General features: G+C 38.0%; 1 pseudogene; it reads right to left on the bottom strand.

Annotated features, from left to right (window-relative positions):
• Window positions 1–10,799: 10,799 nt before the first annotated feature.
• LOC127449962 (insulin-like growth factor-binding protein complex acid labile subunit) lies at window positions 10,800–12,442 on the bottom strand (annotated as a pseudogene).
• Between the last annotated feature and the right edge of the window lie 8,427 nt (window positions 12,443–20,869).

Genomic DNA, 20,869 nt, shown 5'->3' with positions numbered 1-20,869 from the left:
TGAATCCTGTTTAAGCAACAATAATCAGATTTAGTTGGTGGTTCAAATCCATGTCATTGTAGCATTAAGTCCATGACAATACATATACTGTTGGTACAAACTGCCCAGACGTTGCCATGGTGTTGTTTGCTATTCTACCACCAAACCACAGACAGAGCCCCAGATGCACAAGACTGGATTGACAGGGTGAGTATAGCAGGGGCTGGTCTTGACTGTGACAGTACAGGGCGTTGATGGTTGCTGGATCTGTCCTCCTTGCCAGCTGGTGGTCTGATGGCCCTGTGATTTCTTGCCACACTGAGTTAGCATGAGGACCATGAAGAGCCAGTGCAAGCACTGGCTGATGAGAATGTTCTCCTCTATGCATGCTTGATACACTGACTAGAAGACAGGATATGTATTACAACATATAATTTGTATACTTTTTTTTTTTTTTTTTTAATGGTGGGAGAAGATATTTACCTGCAAAGTTTGTCAGTAGCTCATGAGACGGGTAGAGGAAACGGATCCCACATACATCTAGACTTGAGCTGTGCATAAGCTCAAGAGTATGATGGATTGCCAGTGGATTGAGAAACAGTGATCTGTATATCAGAGCAACTGCAGTCTAAAAGCGAAAAAAAAAAAAAAAATTTACCTTGCAAATTTACCAATTCTGTAAGAAAACTCTGTTTCTGTTCATGGGAAAATATAATGCCATTCACAAACAGGGTTGTTTGTAAAGGCATCTTTCACCTCAGTATGACACTCCTGAGAACTTGTGGCTTCTGTCCTTTGACATTTTTGGTCTTCTGTCTCCAGAGTTTGCCAGTAAAATCCTGGAGTCATACCAAAGGCCTTTTCAACAGCCTAAAACAAAGTGCCATAAAGCCAGTAAGTGGAAAAGGATTTAGGTGCATCTCAGGAACAGCAAAAGTGAAGAATACATGAATCATGACGGTAAGACCTCTCTGTTTGGGTTGACAGAGATAAAGCAGTCCAGGTAGGATGAAGGCAAGTGGACATGTGTAGGATAAGCCTGTTCTTCCAACAAATGATTTAGCCGAGTCACCCAGGACGCAACAGTCTTCAATGATGTCTGAGAAAAGAACCTGCATACACGTTGATGAAACATGCTCTGTTCCTTCTCCATGTCACCCGTCTATGGGCAAAAATTCCATATCTTAGTGTGCAATATAGTAAGGTGCTGATTTAGAATTAGCAAGATGTTATCTTCTTCTTGGTATATACAGAAATATACTCTTATCCTATACTCGATATATACAGATACATTTTACACACCCTGGGTTTCCTACAGCCTGGTTGCCCATCCTCAGGAGACATAGCACAGATGTATAAAGCCAAGCCATCTTCTCTATAAAACTGCTGTAGCCCAGCCACCCAGAATGGGACGTCAAACTTATTACCTTTTCTACTACAGGTGTTGGGCACAGTCTATCACAGAACAGAGGTGACAGAAATGCAACAAATTTAAAATAAAAAATAAATAAATAATACTTCTCTGCCAGAGATTACATAATGGCCAACTCAAACATTTGTATACAAAATAATAGACACACCAAAGACAAGAACCAAGCTACAAGTGCATTGTACACATGTGATTTAATGAAGAATGAATCCACTGTATGTTGCTTTCTCTGCACTCTTCCAGCAACCACTCCAGGACTGGACAAGGCCACAGTCAGCAACAAACACTCCCTGATCTGTAGGTCTGGAGGCAGTGTGTTCACGGAAGGAAGGTAGGATGCTTCCTAAAGTATGGATAAGGGAAATGAGGACCACAGTGTGACTTTAAACATGAAAATGGAAAATTTTAAAGATAAATAGCAGGTAACTCCAACATAATCACACAGGAAGTCGGTATGTTTTTTTCAGAGAGTTCCAGTACCCTATGATCAGACACACGGTTTATAAAATTTGCATTCCTATTTACTGTATTACATCATGTACAGCTGAAAACTCACTTTTGGTGCCCCTCTGTGGACATTGCACCTAAAATGGAGCTCACAAGTGCCCATTCCCCAAAAACACTTACTGCATTGGCCACTGTGGGCAGTGTTTTGAATTTCGGTAAGCACTGACAGATTTAAAGGGATAGTTCACACAAAAATGAAAATTCTCTCATGATTTACTCACCCTCTTGGCATCCTTGATGTGTATGACTTACTGTCTTCTACAGAGCACAAATTATGATTTTTAGAAGAATATTTCAGCTCTGTAGTTCCTCACAATGGAAGTGAATGGGTGCCAAAATTTTGAGGCTCCAAAATCCACATAAAGGCAGCATAAAAGTAATCCATACAAATCCAGTGGTTTAATCCATGTATTCAGACACAATATATATAGGTGTGGGTGAGAAACAGATCAATGTTTAAGTCAATATTTAAAAAAGAAAAAAGGACACAAATATTAATCTGAAGTGATATGATAGGTGTGGGTGAGAAACAGAAGACATGTATTTAACCACTGGAGTCGTCTGGAGTACTTTTATGTTGCCCTTATGTTGATTGTGGAGCTTCAAAATTTTGGCACCCATTCACTTGCATTGTATGGACCTACAGAGCTGAAATATTCTTCTAAAAATGTTCATTTGTGTTCAGCAGAAGAAAGTCATACACATCTGGGATGGCATACGGGTAGTTCATTTTTGGGTGAACTATCCCTTTAAGTTGAAGGAAAGTCAACCTACTGTTTTAAATTTCACTATGAGATCAGTCTGGTAACTCACAGGATCATAGAGAATATCAGTCATCTCATCAGCTTCATCCTTTTTATTTCCAGAATGCTGAGATTTGAAGTCTTGCAAGAACTTCAGATCCTTCTGCTGTCTGACTGTATTACTGTGTTGCTCTCTTTGCAAATGGTTACTGTTAATAAAAATTATCAATTATTATTATTATTTTAAGTTATTTAATGCATAAAACACACACACACACACACACACACACACAAAAACACAAATTGAAAAAAAAAAAAGTATTGTACCTATGATTATTTTGAGATTGAGTTGGTTTGTCAGAGGATAGAATACTCTGTGTTTGTTTATCATATTTAACAATAGAGCAAATATTGGCCTGCTGAATACAAGCAGGTTCATTGTAGCTTGTTTTTGAATTACTAAGCTGCACTTCCTTTATCCTTGATGTGTTTTTCTGCTGAGGCTCAGCAAAATCTTGTGGATTTCTCCTGCTCTTCATTTTTGCCAGACTTTGTTTTGACTGTCTGATGTTTTGGAGTAATAAAGTCTTCCCAGAAAGTTCTCTAGACATGGAAATAAGTTGCATAAGATGGTTGTAAGATGGGTGTAAAGAAAAACATTACACATGTCATATGAGTTCAATTAGTTAAATATATAGGTCATAAGAATATATTTTACTGTCCATCAGCCATTTGTTACCAAAAATAAGACCAAGTATTTTTTTTCCCTGAATATTGAGTTTGAATTTTATATAAACACAGTGCTCAACATACATTTAAAAACTATCATGTAATTTTTAAGTTTGACCTTGCCATATACTGAAGATGATCTAAGATTTTTGTGAACACATACCCTTTCCTTCCGTCTTCTCTTGCATTTGTGTTACTCGTCCTCTTAGTGGAGCTCATTTCCCTGTCCAGATTTACAGGACTTATGGCACCATTACTGTCACCAAGGTTTGTTTGTTTTGTTTGAAAATCGTTGTAGCGCAAATCAATATATATTGTGGGAGATTGTTGATTGAGTTGTAATTGTGCCATGGCTCTGGTACTTCTGAGCAAAGTAACAGATGCATTTAAGCTACAGGACAGTAATCTGGTAACGTCATTATAATGTATGCCAATTTACAATTTTATGCCCATAATGGTGGTGGTATAATATGGCTGTACCTGAGGAATGGTCTTTGAGATGCATGATGTGTTTTCAAAGATGAAATGTCTGTCTTTCTCTCCATCACTTTAGCCTGATTCTCACAAAAAGCCACCAGCCGCTCCATTACACTATTTTCACACTTCTCATTGTCATTACCTGTAACAAAATGATGTTTTCCTTTTACGTTTATCTAAAATGTAGGTGTATTCGAAAGAATTAATAATATAAAAAATAAAGCTGTCTGCAATCCAACCTTTGAGTTTATCAGGTTGAATAGGCATAGGCTTGACAAGAGGTTTGTGTTGCTTTAAAGTTTGAAGTACTTGGTCAAGATCCCAGTTACTGAGAGCCTGTTGAGAGAATGATTTGTTATATACATTTATCTAGTTGCACTGGTTTGATGTAATGTGAATACAACCTAACTCACAGTCAGAGGTAATACAGGGCAGGACTGTGTCTTTATCCACTCAGGCTTGTTTGCTTCATGTTGCAAAAAGGGTGTGCTAAAACCATTTCTTTCAGTGGTATGTGCCAATCTTTCAGCCTGTGATCCTTCTGTTTTATGATCAGATGGAATCCGAGGTTTAGTGTTGCCTTTTTGGTCATTGTCTTTCCAAGTGAAAGGGTGTGTAACTGATTTGAATATATCCTGTATCAAAGAAATATGTGATATGAGAGATAAGAGATGGCAGACTTTCAGTACACACTTACAAATGCATGCACACCTCGATTTCTGGCTCCTCCACTGAAACACTTAACAAGTCCACCCCAGTCGCCTCTGGTAAATGAAACACTGTCCTCTCCTCTTCATTGTCCCACTGCAGTTTGAAATGTTTAGTTTAGCAATGGTTATTTCAGCTACTCCAACATTATTTATAGCAAAGAAAAACTAGTCAGTATGGTAGCTTGTATGATTGATAATTTAACTGGAAATGGAAATCTCTGCCTTTATATATGTATGTGTGTATATATATATATATATATATATATATATATATATATATACATACATACATACATACACACACACACACTACTGGTCAAAAGTTTTGAAACACTTGACTGAAATGTTTCTCATGATTTTAAAAATCTTTTGATCTGAAGGCGTATGATTAAATGTTTGAAATTAGTTTTGTAGACAAAAATATAATTGTGCCAACATATTAATTTATTTCATTACAAAACAAAAATTGAATTAAAAAAAAAAAGTTTTTGAAATTGATGACCAAATAATAAAGAAAAGCAGCCACTAAGTGCCCAACATAGATGTGAACTCCTTCAATACTGTTTAAAAAGCATCCCAGGGTGATACCTCAAGAAGTTGGTTGAGAAAATGTCAAGAGTACATGTCTGAAAATTCTAGGCAAAGTGTGGCCACTTTGAAGATGCTAAAATATAACACAGTTTTGATTTATTTTGGATTTTGTTTAGTCACAACATAATTCCCATAGTTCCATTTATGTTATTCCATAGTTTTGATGACTTTACTATTATTCTAAAATTTAAAAAATAAAAAATTATAATAAAGAATAAGTGTTTCAAAACATTTGACTGGTAGTGTATGTGTGTGTGTGTGTGTGTGTGTGTGTGTGTGTGTATATATATATATATATATATATATATATATATATATATATATATATATTTGGCTATAATAAAAATAACTTACTGTTGATAAGTCACAGTCAGGGGATAGTATCTTGGACATATTATCTAGATACAGATTTCACTGCATTTCCGAATGTACTCGACAGGTGTGCACAAATTTTCTCTAAAAAAAGAAAACTATTAATGAAAGGCAGCTGAAATAAAATGAATATAAATTTAGTTGATTCCGAATGCGTCTCAAGCCCAACAGCCAAACGAGCGAAACTGTGGTTGTCACAGCAACCGCACGCTCTGTGGACACCTGACACGCGCGCTCAGTTCTGGAGTTTGTTGACTTATCACGTACCGTTTGTACCGCTTTAGGTCATGTAGTTTTTTCTTTTCTTTTCTTTTTTTTTTTTAAGCGCGAAATTGCTGAGTTTTTACTGGAATCTTTTGCAAAATAATAATAATAATAACTCTATCAGCATCGCTGCCTCGATCAAATGCATGAATATGTGAACCTTAGTTACTGCTGTGCAACTGGAAAACGTTGGTACTTTACATATATTACTTGTCAACCAGCTTCATTAGCTAACTACAAACTCTAAAGCTATGTTCTGAAGAAATGGTCGACGAACAGGGAATTGATTTTCTGATATTAAATACATGGCACCACTGGTATATTAAAACCTGGAGGTGTTGCTCTTTGGACTTTTGGATCGATATTATGTACATAAATCCATATTGGGGTTTGGTTTATCAGACTGGGCATTTGCTCAATGTCCTTTATCTCTTTATGATGCTTATTTAGAGACCTCAATAAAAAAAAAAATAAAACAAAATAGATTTTTGAGGAAGAGTTAGCCAAATGGTACCAGAGACCATCTTAAAGGGACAGTTCACCCAGATATGAAAATTCTGTCATCATTTAGGCCACTCACTCTTATACCGTTTTAAATACATTTGACTTTATTTCTTCTGTAGACTATAAAAAGAGATGTTTGATCCAGAGGCGGGGTCTGTCGATCGCACTCGTTCCCGCATGAAACCATGGTTACCGAATGAATGAATAATTGAATATTTTATTATATCTCTTAGTGACACTACACTCAAAGAGTTTATTGTAGTAAAACCAAGGTTATTTTATCTTAGGGTTAGGTTTAGGGGTAGAGGTTAATGTAGTTTGTCTGTGGGAACCTAAATAAATACTATATATTAGTATTTAAATATGGGTGCAAATAGTATCTGACACTATTTGCACCAGCGTTAGGGTGCAAATACTATCTGCCACTATTTGCACTGGGATGTAAATAGCATATACCATTATTTGCACCAAAAAAGGATGCAATGAAAGGGAATGGTGACTGAGGCTAACATTCTGTGTAACATCAAAGTCCCCAAGCAGCATAAAGTACAGCTCCTACCTCATAGGTTACTAACCTATGATCGTCAATTGCTCCTTAACTTGCGGTCTGATGGAGAGCACTTCTTTAACAGTTGTTATTCCACATCCTTTCCTATGAGTATGTGCTGTTTTCCCGGCTGCTCACTACACCGTAAGGGGCATCATGGAAAACGGGGGAAACGAGGTGGTCTCCTAGTCAAAATTAGGAGACCCCTGGTCACTTCAAGGGCGGCTGTGGGATCCGTGTCTGATGTCTTCCATGGAAATGCTGACTGGTGTGGTTACAGCATCCCTCGGCATTCGCTGGAGTCTCAATACACCTGCCTCCGGCCCATTCTTCCAGATATGGTACATCGCATTGTGCTCCAATTTCAGCGAGACCGCAAATAATCAGAAAAAATGCGGATTTATAAAATCTTTGCTCTCAGGAATATCACAAGCTGTCAACAATATCATCAGACGCTCTTATGACTGAGGATGGGAAACTCCACCATGCAAATCTGGCCTTGATAAATGCAAGTTCCCTGTCCAGTAAAACTTCCATTTTAAATGATTATTCACTTCACATAAAATGGACTTCCTATTTGTGACAGAAACTTGGCTCAATGTTGGTGAGTTGGATCCTCTATTTGAACTTTCTCCAAGTGACTGTGACTTTTTCTCCAAGTGACTGTGACCCACCACGACCTCCCCCAGAAGTGAAGGACGTGGTGGGGTTTAGCCACAGTTTTTAAAAAACACTAAGTGCTGTTTACTGCCTTCAGAACATTACCAAAGTTTTGAAGTACAATTGCTTAAGGCTCAGTTACCCAGTCTGGTTCTCTGTGCCCTCATTTACAGGCCTCTAAAGTACAATAAGGACTTTCTCAATGAATTTGCTGATTTTCTCTCTAGCATTCTGCCCTTAACTAACAATATTATCATACTTTGTGATTTTGACATTCATGTGTGCTGCCCGTCCAAACCACTGGTTAATGAGTTCATAAAACGTATCGATTCTTTTAATCTGACAGAATATAATTGGTCCAACTTCATGGGCACACCTTTGATCTTGTTCTGTCACTTGGTATTCCAATTTGCAATGTTAACATCTCTGAGTTTTGTCTATCGGATCACAGTCCTGTTATTTTTAATGCTTCATTCCCGTGCCAGACTTCAAATTCCAATTTGTCTGGGTATTATTCGCACCAACCCCTTCCACAGCCAAAGTTTTCTCTGATGCTTTTTTACCTTTGCTTCTATTTTTATGCACAATTCCCTGTCAAACTTGACTTAAAGGAAATAACTACTATGTTTAATGCCACCTGCACAAATATTTTAGATTACATTGCTCCTTTTAAATTTAAGAAAACCACCAGTAAGACTTAGCCCTGGCTAAATAAAGATATGCACGCGCTCAGGCAGGCATGTAGAAAAGCTGAGCATAAATGGAAAAAAGACAGGCTTCAAGTGTCCTATGAAATTTTAAAGAATTGTCTATCTGCATATCAGTGCTCTGTTAAGGATGCTAAAAATAGGAATCTGTCTGAGATAATTTCTTATAACTCCCAAAACCTAAAATTCTTTTTAGCACAATAAACAAAGTACTCTCTCCTGTTGTCACCTCCTGTCTTGAGGTTACCTCTGAGAATTGTACACGCTTTTTGGACTTTTGTACTAGTAAGGTCGGAGCTTTCCGTTCATTCTTCGCTGATAATTCTGAAGAGCCCTCTGATTGTGTTATCTACTCTGCCCATTTAGATCGGTTTGAATCCATATCTCTCTTAGAGTTAAATTGTGTAAACCAATGGATGAAACTAACGACCTCCTCTGCTGAAGTTATTCCCCCTTGGCTCTTTATAGAAGTGATGGAAACTGTTGGTTCTAGTGTTTTATCCATTTTTAACAGCTCCCTAAGAGACGGCATCATTCCTTCTTGTTTTAAGCATGCAGAGGTCCTACCTCTTCTTTAGAAGCATTATCTGGATCATACTATTTCCAAACTTCCATTTTTATCTAAAGTCTTGGAAAAAAATAGTGTGCTCTCATCTCTCCTCATTTTTAGATGAAAACAATATTTTAGATAAATTTCAGTCTGGGTTTAGAGCTCGTCATAGCACTGAGTCTGCAATTCTGAAGGTGACTAATGACTTGCTCCTCACTTTGGACTCTGGGAGATCAGCTATTTTAATTTTGCTTGACCTGAGCACTGCGTTTAATACAGTAGACCATACTATTCTTCTAGATCGGCTTAAGTGTGAGGTGGGAATAAATGGTACAGCCTTGGACTGGTTTACATCTTAGAACTGTGAGTGTTAGGATTGGGATCTCTTCCTCTCCCTCTGTACCATTCACATGTGGGGTTCCACAAGGTTCTATTCTGGGACCAATTTTATTCTCAATATACATGCTTCCATTGGGCTCTATTTTCAAGAAGCATAATATATAATATCATTGTTATGCCAATGACACTCAGTTAAATGTCCTTCTCAGTCCTAATGGTGATTCCTTTTCTTCTATCATTGCTTGCCTGGAGGAAATTAAATGCTGGATGGCAATAAATTCCTTCAGCTCAATGAGAGCAAGACAGAAATAGTTGTTTTCGGACCCCCAAATGCTGTCTCTGACATTACAAGTAATTTGGCATCTTTGTCGTCAGCTGTTCACCCCACTGTCAAAAATCAAGGAGTGATTTTTGATTCTGCACTGAATTTTGATAAAAAAATAAGTGCTGTGTTGAAAAACAGCTTTTATTAACTCAGACTGATTGCTAAACTAAAACCTATGCTTTCTCTTAAAGATTTGGAGGCTGTTATTCATGCATTTATTTCATATCGGCTTGACTACTGCAAAGCCCTTTACTCTGGAATAAATCATATGACATTACGTCGCCTGCAGTTAGTCCAAAACGCAGCCGCCAGGTTACTGACTGGCACTAGGAAGAAAGTATTCCTCCTGTTCTGGCATCTCTACATTGGTTACCTGTTAAATACAGGATTGATTTTAAGATTTTGCTCTTTGTTTTTAAAGCTTTAAATGGCTTGGCCCCACCCTATTTATCAAAACACCTTGTCCATCAGCATTCCTCCAGGACTCTCAGATCTTCTCCACGCTCCTGCTTGAAGTCTAAAGGAGATTCTCTGCGTTCTCTGTAATTGGGCCTAAACTGTGGAATAGCCTGCCTTTGTACATTAGATAAGCTCCCTCTTTACATATTTTCAAATCACAACTTAAGACTTACTTGTCTTACTTAACTATCGGGCGTTCCAATTTCTCCCATTCATTTTAATACCAGTGGTCCATCTCTGGCTAATAGTCTCTGGTAACATCTCCTTATGTGTTCCATGCAAGATGGAAAGTCATACAAGTTTGGAACAACATGAGGGGTGATTAAATGATGACAGAATTGTACATTTGGGGTTAACTATCCCTTTAGGGTTATAACAAATGTCACTTTTTGCTGTCTAATAGATATATAGATTTATTTCAGTTGCCTTTTGAATTTTTGACCACAAAATGTTTATGTCTGAATATACAGTATCAACATAGCAACATATACGGTAGCCAGCTGGTAGGTAGCTGTGCAGTGTGTAAACCTCACTCCCATTACCTCAAGAGGTGCACTAGTGACTAACACTAGAGGCTGTAGCCTTTAGCATTCTCGTTAGTGTGGAGACCCCGCCTCCGACATCCTCCCATGTCGGAGACGCCGGTTCAAATCCCGCTTGGACTGGGTCGAGCAGGACCGGTTACAAACACAATTGTCTTTTGTTATTTTAACATTACTCGGGAAAGACAGCCTGTCATACCACCTTATTAAAGTCTGTTTGCAACAACAACAACAACAACAAAACTGTTGCTGGAGATAAATAACAGTCATGAATTGAAGCTGTGAGATATGGGTTAGAACTATAATGATTGAATAGAAACAGTAATCTATAGTGTGTAGTCAGATTAGAATTAAGATCTTTAGATTTAACAGTTCAGAAAATTTTCACTTCCAATGTTCTTCATGTCAAGTCCAGAAACACTGGGTTGGCTGGCACATGCAATGTTTTTGTATATTGTGACAAATGTATGAGGCTCCTCACCCTCCCCAAGTATTTCAACTTGCAGTGGAACCACATGTGGCTTCTGTAGACTGAAATTTTTTAAAGGTTTAGCACTACAGTCACATTTCCACTTGTTACCCGAGAGCCAAAGTTGCTCCAAGCTATCAGGTATAGACGCAGGGAGGTTGATCAGTGCGTTGTCTTTTAGGTTCAAGTAACGTAAACCTGGCAGCATGTATATTGTAGCATTAAGTATGTACTGCAGCTTGTTTCCTGAGAGATCCAGCTAAGACAGGTGTTGCAGGAGCATCAAGGCTTCAGCAGGAAGATGGTGAAGGAAGTTGCCTGACAGCAACAGGAAATTAAGGTTCTTCAGACCAAAAAATGTGGTGGAGGGGATGGATGTTAACTGGTTGAATCTCAAATCAAGCTGTTGTAGGAAAAGGCAACAAAGGCCTGTTAGACCAATGAAACTTTGAGTTGAGTCTTTTGTCAGACAGCTTCGATCAAGTTGAATACTTTGGAGCATCGACTGACCCTTAAAATCTTGATCTGGGAGGCTCTGGAAACAGCTGCCAGTAAGTTTTATTACAGCAAGGAGGTTAAGGCCCATAAATGTGCCCATGCGTGCCTCTTGTAGCTGGTTGTGCTTCAAGTTCAGCACCTCTAACTGACTCAGCCCTTCAAAGACTCTCAGTCCCAAGGCTCGTATCTGATTGTGACATCAAGGTACTGAGATCACGGAAAGTCCCTGGTCCTAGGCTACCGATTGAGTTATTTAACTGTCACTATCTGATTTTGGGCCAGATAAAGCTTCTGCAGCTTTGGTAGTTTCAGAAACACATTTGCCTTTATGACCTTCAGATAGTTTCTAGTTAGGTCCAATTCCTTGAGCTTGGTCAGACCCTGAAATAGTTGGGGTTGTAGATAAGCCAGTCGTTTCCCAACTAGAACTAACTCTCATAATCCATGCAGGTCATGGAATCCTGTCTCAGGCAGAATGGACAATGAGTTCTATCCTAAGTTCAACAACCACATGTGGGAAAGCCCAGCGAACAACCTGTCATCTATTCGAGACAGCTGATTATTGTTGAGGCTGAGGGATGCAAGATTGGGTGTGCCCTGAAAGACAATGCCAGGTAATGAGTGAATATTGTTTCTCTCAAGGTGCAGGTGAGCAAGGGCTTGCAGTCCTTTAAATACATTGGCATCAAGGGTTACCAGCAGGCCACTCTATAGGTTCAAGAACTCCAGATTGGACAGATTTTCGAAAGCAGCTGCTGTTAAGTTTATAAATAGGTTTTCATCTAGCCATAGTGAGCGTGTAGACACGGGGATGTCGGAGGGATCTTGGGTGAAGTTGCGTGTGCTGCAGTAGACGTTGAGCTCTAAGGTGTAGTCATCTTGGATACAGGTACACTTCTTTGCGCAGGGATCACTCTTTGGACCAGTGGGTTCCTCTGAGGGCCTCGGCTCCTCTGAGGGTCTGGATTCCTCTTTGTTGGGGTCTGCCAGCACCACTGATGTTCCCAGTGCATACAACAAGAGCAGTACTAGGGGTTTCATCCCAACTAAGAGACAATATCGAATTAAAAAAAATAAATAATAATAATTATATTTTAGCTCTACATGTTACGATATAACATTATTTTTATCTCTTCTGAATCCCATTACAGAACATAAGTTCTGACTTAATCAAATTAAATAATAAAAAATAAAATACTAATTAAAAATGACAGATTTGTTTGTAAGCTATTTGTGTATTAGCAAAAGTTTCAAATGAGAATTTTTGGATTTGACTCTACCTTTTTTGTGACAGCAGCCCAGCAGCAGTTCACTAGAAGAATGCCATGTGAGTGAGTGAGTGTATGTGTGTGTGTGTGGGCAGGTTTGGGTGGTTTACGAGGACATTTTTTTAGGTTACAAACTGGTAATTACAAGGTTATTATGCTATAAATGTGGTTTATGAGGACATTTCTAGTGTCCCCATAATTCAAATCGCTTAAAAAAAAAACATACTAAACGATGTTTTTTTGAAAATGTAAAAATGCAGAAAGTTTTTTGTGAGGGTTAAGTTTAGGGGTAGGGTTAGGGGTAGAATCTATAGTTCGTACAGTATAAAAATCATTATATCTATGGAGAATCCTCATAAGGATAGCCACACCAACATATATGTGTGTGTGTGTGTGTGTGGGCAGGTTTGGGTGGTTTACAAGGACTTTTTTTAGGTTACAAACTGGTAATTACAAGGGTATTATGCTATAAATGTGGTTTATGAGGACATTTCTAGTGTCCACATAATTCAAATCGCTTAAAAAAAAACATACTAAACGATGTTTTTTTGAAAATGTAAAAATGCAGAAAGTTTTTTGTGAGGGTTAGGTTTAGGGGTAGGGTTAGGGGTAGAATCTATAGTTCGTACAGTATAAAAATCATTATATCTATGGAGAATCCTCATAAGGATAGCCACACCAACATATATGTGTGTGTGTATGTGGGCAGGTTTGGGTGGTTTACAAGGACTTTTTTTAGGTTACAAACTGGTAATTACAAGGGTATTATGCTATAAATGTGGTTTATGAGGACATTTCTAGTGTCCACATAACTCAAATTGCTTAAAAAAAACAGACTAAACAATGTTTTATTGAAAATGTAAAAATGCAGAAAGTTTTTTGTGAGGGTTAGGTTTAGGGGTAGGGTTAGGGGATAGAATCTATAGTTCATACAGTATAAAAATCATTATGTCTATGGAGAGTCCTCATAATGATAGCTGCACCAACATGTGTGTGTGTGTGTGTGTGAGACAGGTCCAAACTACCTCTGTCCCTAAACATCACCCAGAAAAAAGACACACAGTGTTCTGCACAGAATTAACCTCTTCATTTCCGATGTTTGCAGTGGCAATGGAAATGGATTTATTCCTTCATTTACAAGTGTTTATGGATCTTTGTATCAGTATTGTGGCAAAAGACTAGAGTAAAGCTAATCCAGCTACTGTCTTTTATTTGTTAGGCACAAGAGTTAGGATAATCTCTTTCTTAATTTATTTCAATGTTCTGAAATTTAACCACATATTTTCCCCCAAGGTTTACTGACAGACATATGATATGGCAGGAAAATAGATATTTATATTAGAAGTGTGTTAATGGAGATGTTCAACATTTTTTGATTATAATAAAGCATTTTTTTATCATGTATTTTGTGCTGAGGTTCAAATAGTTCAAAATCTTCTGTGCAACAGTACCACAAGTTTTAGGTGAAAAAACTTTGACTTCTCTAAATGGTGTTCCACAGTTCATGTGTATCTACCGAGCCATCAGTGACATTTAACAAATGGTACTTACTCCAGTTTTGGCTATCTGTTGGAAGACATCCAAGTCTAAAAAGTTGAGTCAGTTAAAGAACAGGGCCCAAGTGAAAGTCATATTTTCTGATTTGTTTTTTGACTGAAACATTATGGAGCGAAATAAAAGAAATTGATAACACTGATTAATGAGAAAAAAAGTTTCCTGTTAAATATGAAAGTTTCTTTGAAGGACCAGAAACCACATGTGTAAGTCATTCGAAATCAGTAGTATTCAAATAATTTTAGGAAGTGGATTCTACTGTAAAGGTAAACAGAGATGGGACCCTGCTCTGGCAAACATTGCTGTCCTCAGTACTGATATTGCAATCATTCACATACTAACCTAATCTCATTCACATACTGTAATTTATAAATGCAGAAGTGGCTTTCTGTCATAGGGTTAATGACCACTAGTAGACACTTGTAGGCCCAGAGTATAATCTATATGCTAATGTGTAAGCTAAATAAAAGAGGTGAGCAAAAAGAACTAGTCTAGTCCATGACAAGATTGACCATCACAGCAGATAATTATTGCTGAGCTTACTTGCATTCTAGAAACCACCTACAGTATTTAAAGGGATAGTTTAGCCAAAAATGAATTCTCTCATCATTTGCTCACCCTCATGCCATCCTAGATGTGTATGACTTTCTTATATATATATATATATATATATATATATATATATATATATATATATATATATATATATATATATATAAGCTCTGTAGGGCCATACAATGCAAGTGAATGGTGATCAGACATTTGTAGCTCCAAAAATCAAATATGGAAACATAAAAATAATCCATACAACTCCAGTTTAAATCAGAAGCAATATAATGGGTGTGGGTGAGAAAGAACAATATTTGTCCTTTTCACTCTAAATCTCCACTTTCATGCACTTTCAGATGTGAAAGTGAAACTAAACAGGCACCACATCTGATTTTCAGATGTAAAAGTGAAAGTGGAGATTTAGAGGGAAAAAAGGACTTCAGTTTTCTCACCCACACCTATTATATCACTTCTGAAGATATGGATTAAACCACTGGAGTGTTATGGATTACTTTTGTGTTTCCTTTATGTGATTTTTGGAGCTACAACAGTCTGATCACCATTAACTTGCATTGTATGGACCTACAGAGCTGAAATATTCTTCTAAAAATCTTCATTTGTGTTCTGCTGAAGAAAGTCATACACATCTGGGATGGCATGAGGGTGAGTAAATGATGAGAGAATGTCTGGGTGAACTATCCCTTTAATCTGTAAATTACTGATGTAGGAATAGATGGAAAAGTAAGAAAATATTGTATTTAAGACACATTGCTTTAAAATCACCAGTAGAGGGAAGTACAGCCTTTAGCTCACAACATTTCAATTTAAGTTAGTTCCTAATTTGACATGGTTGCAAGAAATAGCTTACATATTTTCAGCCCTATTATCATAAATGTGTCAATCTTGAATATAAATTGAAAAAGCAGTCACACACATCTCAAAATAAACAACAGTTCTCCTTTTTCTGTTTTAATGTAAAGCTAGTTATCTCTGTTTGTATTTTTCTTAGCTATGAAATACATTTTCTAAATAAAGATCCAAAAAAATAAAAATAAAGATATAAAACTCACAATTAAGCCTAATTAAGCCTGTTTGTGTTACTGAAAGGGATAGTTTACCCAAAAATGAAAATTCTGTCATAATTTACTCACACTTGTGTGTTCCAAACCCATACGACTCTCTTCTGTTAAATACAAAAGGATATGTTAGGCAGTATGTTAGGCCACATCCACACTAATAAGTTTGAAAATGCATTAATTCAGTGTAAAGGTTCCAGTAATAAGGAGGGAAGCAGGGTGGCAGTCCAGCTAAGTCAACTTTAATGGCGTTTCAGTTTCACAAACACAGTCTTTGGGCTTTTCAGCCTATCAACCACAGCATTTAACTCTTCAGCTTCACAAATGATAACAACAGTAAACTTTTCAGTAGACACACACAACATCACTGGACTGTCTCTCTCTGTCTCTCCGGTGTTCTCGGCAGCCTTTTCAATCCCGTCTCCGTCATCACTGTAATGAGACACCGGTGTTTAGTGTTAACAATCACCAGGTGATGGCCCTTACCGCTTCCTCTCTCCCCAGTGACAGACACATGACCACGTCCCGCTCCACAATCAGTTTACGCCTTCGTTTACGTAAAAATTGTATGCCTTTCATCCACATTAGAACAGAATTTTCCACCAACAAAAATTGAGTTTTTTGAAAACGCTCACCATTTCCTCATATTTGGAAAAAGATGACGTTAGGAAAATGAACAGACTGATCTCATGGTGAATCCGAAACAGAAGGTACTAGGTTGACATTTCTTGGGTTAAACTCGGTCTGCTCTTACTGAAATTTGAAGCACTGCCCCCAGTGGTTGAAGCTGGAAGTGTTTTTGAATGTGAAGGCACATGTAAGCTCCGGATTCTACTAGGGATGTGAATCGATTAAAACTTTTTAACTAATTAATCACACATTTTTCTTATAAATTATGTTTAATGAAACATTACAACAAAGCATAAAAAAAACATCATAAAAATATTTACTTTATTGTCTCAAACAAATTGCAAGAAATTGGTTAGTCATCATTTTATTTTAATTATTTAAATATGTACATGTTCAAATGTTTTTTTTGTGCAGAGTTAGAGACATTTTTACAGGTATTAATCTTTAACACAAAGTATATGTATACATGCCATAAAATCAGTGGACATGTTCAAATCATGTGGCAAAATCTTCTGACTTTTTTTATTATTATGATCAAATGGGCAGATTCAATTCATATCAAACTTTATTGGCAAAAGAAACATAAGTGTACACTGCCAGTGCATTATTGGACACTATACATACAGATGTAAAACATATTGAATGCTGAAGTTTAATTTGCTGAAGTTTAAAATCTCAAAACTCTTATTTTCCCTGGCTGCCGTTCAGTCTCTACAAGTATACCTGACTGCAGCTTGCTGAACGGCCAGGTCCTTCTGTCTCTATCGTGCACTCGCTGGGTCTCACTCGGGTGGTTTTGCTTTTCAGTTGAAAGTGAATGAGCGTTTTTGTTCAATGTGAAGAGTTACGGAAGCTTGCCCGTATCTCTCGCATGCCTGATTCACAGCATGTAGGTGAAGCCTCCATTCTCTGTACAGTAAATCTGCTCCTGTGTTTATTATGTCCGGGGTATGCGTCGTGCTAATGAATAAGCGTGCTCTGCTTCACACAATCAGTTTCTGTGCTAGGATGTGCAGTTGAGCGTGTACCTCCTAAGAAAATTATATATGGCAATTTTAGCCACAGAAAGTGGAGAAAAACTTAATGAAGTTTCACCCATTGTACAAAGGTGCCTGGGTTTGTTCCTGGCAGGCAGCAGATGCCCTAACCCCACCCCCACCCTAATCAGAGCCTGTAAGGCTTAGTAGGCTGCCAGGAACAACTCGGGACACCTTTCTCCTATCGCATGAAGACCCAGGAAGTAAAAAAAAAAAAAAAAGATATTGCATTAATTGCATTCATTATTTTTACGTGTTAAACAAAAAAATATTAAATTGCAGAAAATTTAAATTGAAAGAAACTGAAATGAGATGAGCACCAAAAGCCATTTATAAAGTGATTTAGTTTTACCTGTAAACTATGTAATAAAGTTGAATGCAAATTTTATTAACTGTTCACTCAGACCTAAACCCCAACCCTAAACCTAACATTCAGTGGAGAAAAATGTAACCATAGAGGGTAAATGGAACCTCTAAATCGCGCTTGTCACTGCTTAAGCAAACTTGATTATTTCCTGGTTTCAACGCAGGACGAGAACTGAGGTCTACCACAATGCTGGCGCAATGCACTTCCGGTCACACCACAAGAGAATGTAAATGCACTTGGATCAATGCAGAGATGGCGATGTGAGTAATTTGGCAAAATAGGGCATGGGAAGTCAGGCTACTGGAACAGTCAGAATCAAGATTCTGATCAAGAACCCCAGAAACGGAACCGACTGTGCATGAAAAGCACACTTCTCCACCTTGACGAAAAGCCGATTCTCTAGCAGTCGCTGGAGCACCCACCTGACATGCTGCACATGGTCCTGGATATTCTGGGAGAATATCAAAATATCGTCTAGATAAACAAACACGAACTGTCATGAGGCTGTCATTCTTCCTAACATCTCCTTTTTTGTTCCATGAAATAAAATTATATGGTTTTGGAACAACATGTGGGGAAGTAAATGACAAAATTTTCATTTGTGGGTGAATTATTCCTTCAATGACTATTGACCTCTGTGTTGAAAGCAGGGCAATTAATGATTCCTTTTCATTAAGCTTGCTGCCTTATTTCCTCAGGGGCCGGATTCACAAAAATGTTCTTAAGAAAAAAATGAAGAAAGTTCTTAGGATAAATTATAATAAGTTCGTAAGAACGTTCCTAAGTGCAAATCTTGAAAAATTCTTAAGAAGTTCTCAAATATTTTCTTAAGAACATCTTTATGTTTTTCTTAAAAATAAAAATACAGGCTTCGACATTGTCTGATCAGCCTGCTAACGGAGTTGCCTTGTCTAATAGTCTACAACAAATTCAATACTTCAACACTGGTAAATTGTAACGATACATTTTTCTCGAAACTTTTTTTTAAGTAGCAAGCACCTCGCGATAATTTTTTTGAATGTAAAGTGCGTGAGATGTGTTAGTTTAATGACATTAACCGTCAAAAGAGAATTTATTTGCTGCTAACCATTTGTTAACTTTTAATTTGACATGGAGGAAAAGAAAAGAAACAAAAACTTCAGTAGAAAATAGCTGGATATTCTTGTTGAGGAAATTACTGCAAGGAAAATGTTCTCCTTGGGAAGCTTGATAATAATATCACGTCGGAATGTATGAGGCGGTTAAATGGGAAAGGGTGGTGGAGACTGTCTCCGCTGTGCCCAGCTCTGGGGGTGGGGGGAAGAAAGTCTCAGCTTTCTAATGTTATAATTATTATGTTTCTATGAACTCTAAAGATTGCAGAGAGAGAGCACTATATGTAGCACATCCGTTTGAAGTAGCATGATTGGTCACCACATTAAGAAGCTTCAAAACAACATTTATTGTTTGAATTTGGTGATAACATTTACATGGTTTACAAGCTGAAAATAAAAATACAATTAAATACAAAAGTCAAAAACTTTTTTTTGGTCTAAAATAAAAATTATATATAAACAGCCCATTGCGACTTGAGACTAAACATGAAAAACCCAGTAAATTAAGAACAGTCTTAAGAAAAAAGATAAGAACTTTCTTAAGAAGTTTATTCGGGAATACAAAATATTCGTCACTTAAAGTTACAAATTAAGAAGAAAATGTTAGTTAAGAAGAAATTTCTTCTTAAGAACGTTTCGTGAATCCAGTCCCAGGTCTGTTTTCCACTGCTTATGCTGTCTTTGTCTCATGTTCTTTCTGTATGTGAGATGTGCTTTTATTGAAAACGAAGAGGGAACTTTAAAATTTTGTTTTGCCATTTTCTCTTCCTCGTGTTTCACAGGCGTGCTTGACTGGCATGATCGGCATTACCATGGGAACATTCATTGTTCTCAGTGAGGTGCCAATCATGCCACTGATTGCTTGTCGAGCAACACCTGATCCAGCCTGATTGCACTCCATACATATGCCCTGATGTTTCTCTGTTTCTTTGCCAGATTATTATGCTAAATTGAGTACTAACCTCGCTCTCCTTTTTTGGTTGGTTGTGGTTTGCCTTTCAGTCTTTGCTGAGTTCATCCTGGCAATCCACAAAGGAATTCTGGTCTATGCCTGCATGCCGGGTATTTACACTTCTGCTGTTGCTCGCATTATCCACTGGACATCTCTCTCATTGCCAAGCTTCTGCGGAGGATTCTGCCAAGCTCCTCATGACTTCCACGATGCACACACTCCACTGACGAACACACTACTCTCTACTCTGCACGGTGGCGCATTACTGACTTTATTAATAAATATATTTGGAACTGTTACCTCTGCTCCTGGGTCATTCTGTCCAGTACCTACACGTTACAGAATAATCTGTCCAAAACATGGACCCAGCGGAGGATTCCACTCTTTGCTCTGCCCTTTCTCAGCAGGGAGTTCTGCTGGGACGTCAACAAGACCAGATCGCTGGCGCTAACCAGGATTTGGAGGCGATGACCTCATGTCTCACCGATCTCACCTCCTATGTGCAACAGCTCCGTCCATCTCAGACTCCTGGATCTCCGTGGAAGGTTTCTTTACCAGCCCCCGCAATGCCTGTGTATTCTGGACATTTTGAAGCCCGCATTCCATATTCTACCCCATATGCAGATGAGGCTGAATCCTGCAACACATTCATCTCACAGTGTTGCCTGTTGTTTACATTTCAACCCTCCATGTTCGCCTCGGACACCATGAAGATGGCTTGTGTCATTACACTCCTCACCGTTAGGGCTGGTGAATGGGGCAATGCTATGTGGGACAACCAACATCCCTGCTGTGCTTCATATCGGACATTTAATTTGGAGCTCCACCGAGTGTATGATCGCTCGGCTCAAGGCCGGGAGGTGGCGAGGATTTTGTCTGGATTCTCCCAAGGAGATCGACAAGTTGCAGATTATGCAATCGAGTTTTGCAGTCTTGCTGCT

The sequence above is a fragment of the Myxocyprinus asiaticus genome, chromosome 13 (assembly GCF_019703515.2).
Source record: "Myxocyprinus asiaticus isolate MX2 ecotype Aquarium Trade chromosome 13, UBuf_Myxa_2, whole genome shotgun sequence".
In the NCBI taxonomy this organism is placed as follows: Eukaryota; Metazoa; Chordata; class Actinopteri; order Cypriniformes; family Catostomidae; genus Myxocyprinus; species Myxocyprinus asiaticus.
Note: the sequence above shows the minus strand (reverse complement) of the source record. Positions and strands in the feature narration are given on the sequence as shown.